The sequence below is a fragment of the Geospiza fortis genome, unplaced genomic scaffold, assembly GCF_000277835.1.
Source record: "Geospiza fortis unplaced genomic scaffold, GeoFor_1.0 scaffold408, whole genome shotgun sequence".
Lineage (NCBI taxonomy): Eukaryota > Metazoa > Chordata > Aves > Passeriformes > Thraupidae > Geospiza > Geospiza fortis.
In genome coordinates, this window is record NW_005054330.1 from 5,154,369 (window position 1) to 5,163,227 (window position 8,859).

At 51.1% G+C, this 8,859-nt stretch overlaps 1 long non-coding RNA gene across 1 annotated transcript in view; it reads right to left on the reverse strand.

Moving 5' to 3' along the window:
* Window positions 1–4,382: 4,382 nt before the first annotated feature.
* The window catches only part of LOC115947918, a 12,780-nt gene continuing 8,303 nt past the window's right edge, over window positions 4,383–8,859 (reverse strand). Inside the window, exon 3 of the long non-coding RNA XR_004081773.1 lies at window positions 4,383–4,456. This is a non-coding gene — a long non-coding RNA (uncharacterized LOC115947918). The remainder of the gene's footprint in view (window positions 4,457–8,859) is intronic.

An 8,859-nucleotide genomic window follows, 5' to 3' on the forward strand; every position in this document is an offset into this window, starting at 1 on the left:
CCACTGCATTAATTTAAGAGGAGCACATGTACTCGGAAATGGTCCTTGGGCAGCTTTGCAAGCAGCCCTCAGTGAGGGGAAGCTGAGACAGGTCTGGGTAGGAGAGACTGGAAAAGCAGCTGGAATTTACATAAGGATGTGGGAGAGCTCGGGCTGAATAGTGGGAACGGGGAAAGAGGCCGTGTCAGCAGGGAACGGGAGGAGAAACCTCTTCCACGGGCTCCCTTCCTCCTCTGGGGAAGTCCTGGCTCTGGACAGATGCAGGAATTGCTGAGGGGTTTCTTCTCTCATTCACTGAAGTTTCCTAGCTGAAATGCCTTTGAAAGACAAGCAGGTTTGCAAATAAAGGGCTGTCAAGCTCAGCTCTTCAGTTCAGCTTTCCCTCCTCGTGAAGCAGGGATGGGAGTCAAAGGAGGCTGGTTGCTGAATGGAGAAGTGCCTGGTGTGATGTGGGGAGAGCTTATGCACTCAACAGTTGTGTTCTCAGTGCAGAGAGGGGGCTTTTGTGCTGCTGGATATTTCAGCAAAAGCTGAAGAGGAAATGAAGCAAACCCGTCTGCGTTTCCAGAGGGAATTCTGCAGCGTGCAGGCTGGAAATATCTCCCTCTTTTCCCTTGGACTCCGGGGCTATTTTTATGTTACTTTAGATCATGATCCTGGGTTCTTGGACTGCTCCTGCTGGGCTGCTATTCTTTCTAAAAACAGAAAGAAAATTCTATTCCTAGTAGTATATTCTTTCTGCTTTTGACTGGTGGCTTCTTATTTTTAATGAGGTTTTTGGGGGGGTTTTTTGAGCCAATGAGGTCATTTTTTCTCCTTTGCTGAGGGGAAGGAGGCCTTTGCACAAATGCCGATGCTTTGCCCCCGTGCTTATCTCATCCATACATAACTCTGGCAGTGCTCCACTGGCTTGTGAGCTGCTCACTCCTGGGTGGGGAGGAGCAGCTCCGTGTGTTTGGGAGCACCAGCACAGCGGGGCAGGCAGGAGCTATCAAGTGTGAGGGTGATTAACTGGATGGAGGCCTCCAGGCTGGAGCAGCACGAGTGCAGGGCTGTGAGCATGGAAGGAGACAAGTGTCAAGGGCTGCCTCTCAGCTGTGCACGGAGCTCTGTTATTCCGTGAGCTAATGCCCGCTCAGCCCCGATGTTCCCCAGCTAAGGAGCTAAACAAAGCAAAGGTGCCAGCTGAGGCTGTGCTGTTAGAACCTCGTGTAGGTAACGCTCCTGACCGATGGGAAGAGTGCAAAAGGCAGGTTGTGTGCGGGAGGCAGTGATAAAACAGGATTTATCCAGAGGGAGGGAGATCCTGCCTTGCTACCGAGCAGCTCTGGGCTGCTGCTACTGAGCTCCAGTGCCTTGGACTGCTGCCTGTGCTCTCTGCTTCCCTGGGCTGCTCCTTCTGCTGCTGATGGAGCCATCAGGCTCTGACTATTCCCACTCCTGGCCCATCCATGTCATGCTCCAGAAGAAGGAAAAGGTCCTGTAACTCAGGGATGGTTTCTCTATTCTGTCATCTGCCTTTGGAGCTGCTGCACTGTGGTCACAGAGCTCACTTTGCTGTGGTGCTTGGCAGGTTCAGGGTGGGTTCAGAATGGGTTCAGGGTTCAGCCCCAGATCTGTTGCCACAACCGTTTTTTGCTTCCATGGTTCCTGCCTAGTTGAGGAGGGCCTGGAGGGATGTGAGATTTGCCATCCAGAGCAAACCCAGTGTGGCCACTGACCCAAACTGGACACGAGCATGAGCACTGTGCTTGCAAGTGTGTGTACACCAGCATGGGTACTCAGCAGATATTTTATCCCTAAAAATGCCTCAGGCTGTTGTAATGATGCTGATCTCTGTGGAAATGAGCAATGCATCTCTCTGCTGTCTGCTGCTGTGCCTCCAGTTCCTCTGGCAGCCACTTGGGACCCGACATCCATCTCAGATGCAAAGACAGAAAAGACTGAAGGGTTTTATTGTGTGATACATGAAGGACATGTTGAGAATTCCCAGCCAAGGATCAGCAGAGGTGAAAATGAAGCAAAACTGAAGCAGAGGAGGGATTGATACTGGTGGGATATCAGTGACAGTGGAGCTGGCTTTTCCATCTGAAAGGAAGAGCAAGGATGTGGGAAGGGAAGAGGTCTCTGAGTCCACTGTGGGAGAGCAGAGGCTGAAAGGAGGCCCCAGCATGAATTCTTCCCTTCCCACTAACTTGGAGAGTTTTCTCTATTCTGTACAGAACGTGATACTCTCTCAGGAGTGACCCTGCTGACCTCCCGCCTCCTGATAGGATGGCGAGTAAGTGAGTGCAAAATAAATGGCACCAAATAGACCTTTTCAAAGAGAACAGGGCAAATAAATCAGGTTATTCTGGTGCAGCATTGACAGCATGTCAAAACAACTCCCCAAAGCGTGAAACTTGGCTGGGGAATGGTAATTCCACTGCCATGATCCTCACATGCCAGATGTATGGCTTATCATCATGTCTGTCTGTCTGTCTACCTGGCTGCCTACCTGCTGTTCCTCAGGATCCACTCTTGGAGCACACAGGAGTTTTTTATCAGCTTGTCTCCCATTCTGGAGAAGAAAGTGGGTTCTAAATGGGTGAGGATTACTCAGGGAGGGAAGTCTGTTAGAATAGCTGGGGACTCAGTGTGGCCAAATGATCTGCTGGGCAATGCCATGGCAGATGGGTGGTCACATTTTATTTATATTTTATTTACATTTTACTTACAGAAGCCCTGTTGTCTCGCTGAGACCCATCAGGCAGGTGGGTGATGGCAAACCCTGATGGATGCTGCACTCTCAGCCTGGTGAATTATGGTGTTATCCAGGCTTGTATTACCCAGAGCAGTGACAAACAGATCTAGAGCTCATCCTCCCAAAACACCCCCACACTGCATTGTGTTCTGTCGAGCCCCAGCCTTCAGGATGCACACAGAACATCACTGCTTGCTAATTCCACCAGGAAACTGGGACACAAAATCCAAAAGTGGGGAACCCCTGGCAGGCTCTGAGCATTGATCTGTGCAGGTCAGGAAGAGCTGATGAATGAGGAGTAAACAGCAGGCAGAGAGCTCCTCAGCCTCTCCTCTGTGGTTCTCAGGACGCACATCCCTGGATTTGCTGTGTACAGGAGCCTTTGAGAGGGAAGGCACTCGTGGATTTCATGCCTGTGAGCTCCATGGTTCCCCCAGCAGGAGCAGAATAAAGAAGGCTTAGAAATGCTGCTGAAGTTAGTTAGTATATTGGAACATTCCTGGAGATTTCTGTAAGTCCAGAAAAACTGTAGAAAATTATCCTCCCCAGGAATTTCCAGGGCTAAAGGCTGAGCTCACTTCCAGTAGTGCAGCTGCTGTAAATTTTGACTAATTAGCAGAAGGCTGAGTAATTTGGGGAGTAGTTAACGTTTTGGCATTTGTGTGCTTGTTTGTTTTTCTCTTTGGAGGATAAAGGGGAAATGGGTCTGTGCTGCACGTTGGGTCTGGTAGCAGGGGGTGTTTCTGGTGCCAGGTTGGAGAGATTTCCTGGCTGTGCAGAGCCGGTTTGAGCAGCGGAGCTCAGGACATGGCCAAGGTCTTGAGCACTCAGCCTTTGATCCCAGGCAAACCCACCAGCAATCCTGTCCTAAATCCACTGGAAATTTTGTGTTTCTGGATGTGATTTTGGAGCTAAGTGGGGGATTGTAGGGATCTGAAGGAGATTTAAACAAAATTGCTGGTGCTGGTGAGATGTAAATGGAACATGAGCCCCAGAAGAACTCAGATCAGGCAGAGCTTTAGAACGATGCCTCAACCCTAAAGTTTCCCTGATCCACAGGTATTGGTTTTGCCTGGGCTGAAATTTAGTGATTTAAGAATGAGCTATGCAGGATTCTCTGCTCCAAAAGTAGATAAAAGCCCTTTCTTCTGACTTCAGGTGGGCCTGGAGTAACCAGTGTGGTCTGGAGGAGGAGAAGTGTCCTGCAAGACAGGAGCAGAGGGCAGGTTCTGTAATTTCCCAGTCCCAGGAGTTCCACCTTGTTTATGGAACCAATCCCCCCTCTCACCCTGGTTTATGGGAGTCACACCTCAAATGAGAGCGAGGGGAGATGTCCCAGCTGACCCTGCTGCGGTGGAGCTCCTGGCAGTCATGGCAGAGCCCTGCTCCTGCAGGATCAGGGAGGGCTGGCAGAGCCTGGCAAGGGCCCACCTGCCTCATGGAGCACAGGCTCTCACAATTCCAGGTGACCATGGGAGAGCTGCTTAATCCAGAGGGGTCCCCAGCACATCCACCGCAGGCTGCAGGCCATAAAACACTTCCCAACACCCTATAACAAATTTAAGACCCTTAGTACAAAAGACCAAAAGCCACAAAACCTTGAACATGCAGGAGAGATCAAGGGCATTGCCAGTGTCCTGGGTCCCAGCAGTAGCAGAGAAATTGTGAGGTGAAAATGTCCAGACCATCTTAGGAAGTGGACCATGGCCCACCCTACAGAGGAAAAGCAAGAAAACCCCATCAGTCCCTGCCAAATCTGACCCGAGGGGAAATTCTTTCCTGAATACAGGCCAAAACACAAAGTAATTGCATATGTACTCTTTAAAAATGGATTTTATTTAGGAGAAACACATTGTCATCATCATCCTGTAAACTGCTCCAAATGTGTGCTGAGGACTTTCCGTGGAAGGAGGACTGGAAAGGCTGCAGAGCTTTGCAGAGATGCTGGGATGAGTGAGGGATCTCCATCCCCTCAGCCTGGCTGGTGCTGGAGGGAGAACCCTGTAACACCCCAGGATTTTTTGGAAATTAGGTTTGACTTCCCTGGAGCTGCTTTTTTTTCCTTACATGAGTCCCCTGCCAGCTGTGGTGCCTTGGATTGATGGGTTAGAACCAAAGTCAGGCTTCTGAAAGGGAAACAAGGCTTTGTGAAGGGTTTCCTCAAGGTCCTGGCCTGAGGACCTGGCTCAGGGCTGGAGATCCATCGTGGCTGGTTGAGCACAAAGCAGCCACTCTGTGCCTCTGCTGGAGCCCTCTCTGATGCACTGGGCTTGTAAAAACCCCAAGCACCGCTTCAGCCTGACCAACCAGCCTGAAGAACTTGTTCTCAAGGCAAATTTTCTCCTGTTTCCTCCAGTCCCAAGGCTGTTTCTCTCTTTTCCACCCTTTGATTGCAAGGGAAATCTCTGGAAATCAAGGGAAATCAAGGGAAATCTCTGCTCTCAGTTCAGGCAGCAGTGGAAGCCAGAGCTATCTCAGGCTGCAGTTCCACCGTGGCTGTGGAAGCAGATGGATTTTAGAGCATTTGCCAGAAAGATTTATCCAAATTAGAGCTTCCAGCCTTGCTGAAGCAGCCAGCTCTGTGCTCTGGATAGAATTAAGAGGGGCTGGGAGGGAATGGATGGAGGTTGTTTTGCTCTCTTCCTGTCCTTTTTGTGATGCTGAAATTCCTTGTTTTCAGTGAGGATGAGTTCACCATGAAATCTCAAAGCACTTTTCCCACCCAAATGGTGTCACAAAAGGCATCAGACTGCTCTGTCATTTTACAGATTGGTTCACAATTTTTCAAAAAAGGGCTCAAAATCACACAGAGGTGTTGGAATTTTCTGTCAGACACCCTGAAATTTTGCCTTACCTAGGAAAGGAATCAGGGCTCACATGACTGGATGCTGATTTGGGGAACTCTGGAAGTGTGGGATGTGCTGCTGGCCCTGAGGACAGATGTGCAATGAGGACATCATGCACTAGGGACTGCACAGACACCACTGATCCATCTGGGACTCTGCTGGCCAGGATGAGCAGCAGCTCTTGCACCCAAGGCCTCCCAAACTGTCTGAAATGTGGGAATTTGCATCCCACACCAAATCTTCTTGATGTTTTCTCACAGCTCTGTCGTGACACGTGCAGAGAACTGATAAGTTCAGGTCTGTATTTTCAGATCTATTTTCTGTCCATTTCATGGACAAACATTTGGGGCAGGATGATCCTGGCTGGATCATCCTTAGGGTGAGGTCTTGGCCCTGCAGCTGTGGGGTTTGCCATGGGGAGATCTGTCCTTCCTGTCCTTCCTGTCCTCCTGTCCATCCCTGTGACCTCGGGCTCTGTTCTGGCTGAGCTGAGCAGCCTCTCTGGCCACAGGAGGTGTCTCACAGGCAGCTGGGGCAGCAGCTGGGCTCTGGAATCCAATTTCCACTGGAACCTGGTGGCAGGAAAGCTTTGGCAGAGGGAGGGCTGTGGCCAGCACGGTGTTTGCAGCATCCCTGCCTGTCCAGCAGCGATACCCAAGGCTGCTCCAGCAGCTGCAGCTTCACAGTCCTGCCTGGCCCCAGATCTGCTCTGGGTGGGCATCCCCACTCTGAATTCCCTCTCAGGCTGATTTCTGAGCATGCTGAGCTTGGCTTTGATGGGAGCCTTGCTGCAGGCTCCCTTCTCGAGACAGGAGGAGCACCAGCAGATCCAGCAGACCCAGCTCTCACTGGGCATTCCCAAATCAGCCTTTCTCACCCAGCAGCTGCAGAAAATACAGCAACAGGATTTAATGCCAGCTCACCTGGTAAAGCTGGAGAGCCAAGTCTTGTGGAGAGAGTGCTGGCATCTATTTTTTTTTTAATAGGAGTATTTCATTTCTATATATTTGGAACAACAGGTTAAAAGCACAAGTCAGTGCTGAGTTAAAGCGTGCACACAAGAAATAAAAATAGCACATGTTGGGCTTGGTGGAGAGAAGGGAAGCTTGCACCACTTCCATTAAAAATGACATTTAAGTGGAAGGTGAGCTTGAAACTTTGACAGGACCATGTCCATCCCCTTTGGAGCCTGCTCCTGCAGAGCCAGGGTAGAACAGATTTCCCTGCTGATGATCCCTCACTGATTTTTGTGTCTGAGTGTGGGGAAGGTCCACTGAAACGAAAAATAACCAGATTTTTTCCCTGAGATACCCCTATCAATATCAGCCTCTACAGACAAACAACTCTTCTGCTGCACACCTCATTTAGGAATAATTGATGTCCTCCTCTTTCCTCCTTTCTGTGATGGAAAAGGGTATTAAAGATGCCATCCTGTGTCTGAAGATGACATGGGATATTTGGGCTTTAATAAAGCATTTTTCAGCACCTGCTGAGGCTCAAGGCTGGGTCTGGAGACACGTTGTGGGATGTGAGTCCCAAATCCCCAGGGTGACACTGAGATTTGGCTTTTCCCACTGGGCTGGGCCTTGCCCACTCAGGGGAAATCAAGGGGAAATCAGACCAAAAAAGTCCTGGAAAGGAAAAAGGCATGAAAAGAAAAAACAAAGAAACAAAACCCTCCAAATGACTGAAAACCCCTGTAAGCCCACACCTCCCTTCCTCTTCCCCATGGTTTGGAGTGGATGCTTTGGGGGGATCTGTTTTCACTCAGGAGCGGGGCCACCGTGCCATGGTGGGGCAGAGCTGGCTCCATCCCCACGGGCCCTGCACCCCTCTGGGCTGAGGTGGCTGCAGCCCCAAGCCAGGGGCTGGGCTGGGCTGGGCAGAGCCCTGGGCAGGCACCAATAACCCTGGGCAAGGTTCACCCTGCCCTGGCCAGGACCGGCCCCGCCGAGCTCCCAGCCCGAGCAGTGGTAGGGGTCAAGCCAATGCTGACACTGGGGCCTTTGATTGTGTTTGATTCATGTCCCAACACCACTGGTAGGTCAGATGGGCTGTTAATCCAGATTCCCTTCCCCCTTCCACAGAGGAAAAAAAAAGGAAAATGAGAAATAAGTTTAGTGGGTGACTTCCCAGCTCGCTTCAAGGCTTATGGTGCCAACTGGCTGCAAGCTCTGCGTTTCCTCCTCCTCAGTTTGGTTTTTTGGGGGTTTTTGTCATGGTTTTGGTGGTTTTGGGGGGATTTTTGTGGTCGTTTTTTTTTGTTTGGTTGGTTTTTGTTTGTTTGTTTGTTTGTTTTTAGTAGTCTGCTGACTAAAATGCATTGGAAGGAAAAAAAATCTCAGCTGATGTGTGGAGCAGAGTCTGGTGGTGAGGTGGTTGTAACCTGTTTCAGGGGGACCTGGGCTGCCCGGGAAGCTGCGGTGGAAGTGGGTTCTCTCTGCTTTGCCGTTTGTATTTAATCCCAGGGATTCCCTTTCCATCTCATCCTGGCAGCTGGAGGCTGGAGGAGGAAGCTTTGGAGCAGAACTCAGCATCACCCCCGTTTTCTGTCCGTGCAGAGCTTTTGCCTGCTTGAATGTGCCTTTACATGTGATAGGGATGTTTTTTTTCCCAGCCGATAAAACGTATTTGTGTGATAAAATGTATTTGGTGTCGCTAAAAGGCCGGATAATCAGATTGTGGGTGTGCCGAGCCGGGACACAGAGGGTGGTCGGAGGCACAGCCACCCTGTGAGATGATGCTGTGTGGGAGATGCACTCTGTGATTCCTGAATGCGGGAATTCCCCGGCTCCCGCAGCCCGTGCGGGTGGCTGGGAGCCAGCAGGAGCTGCCGGTTGGATTTGGGGAGGGAAGAGGCCGGGGAGCAGCAGACCAGGGGGGACAAAAATACCACTTTCACTTATCTGGAGCTACCTACGCCGCCCAGCTGCGGGAGCCGGGAGGGGGGAGCGGAGCCGCTCCTCAGACAGAGGAGGAGTTTCGGATGGGCTTGACAGCCAGGGGGGTTTGGAAAAACCTTTTCTGCCGCAGAACGAGCCCTCTCCCCTCGCCTCTCTTCCCCCCGGAGCCCACCAGCTCTCCTGGCCGCGGTCTGCCTGGATGGAGAATCCAAATTTTCCCTTTTCCTTTTATTTTCACCCTTTTTTCCCGGTGTGATGCTGATGGGGGGGCTCGGCCAGGTGGCAGAGGAGCCGAGGAGTTTCTGGGGCAATTCCGAGTGGGGAAGGGGCACCCTGGGCACGGAGAAGGCACGGGCTGCTGGGTGGG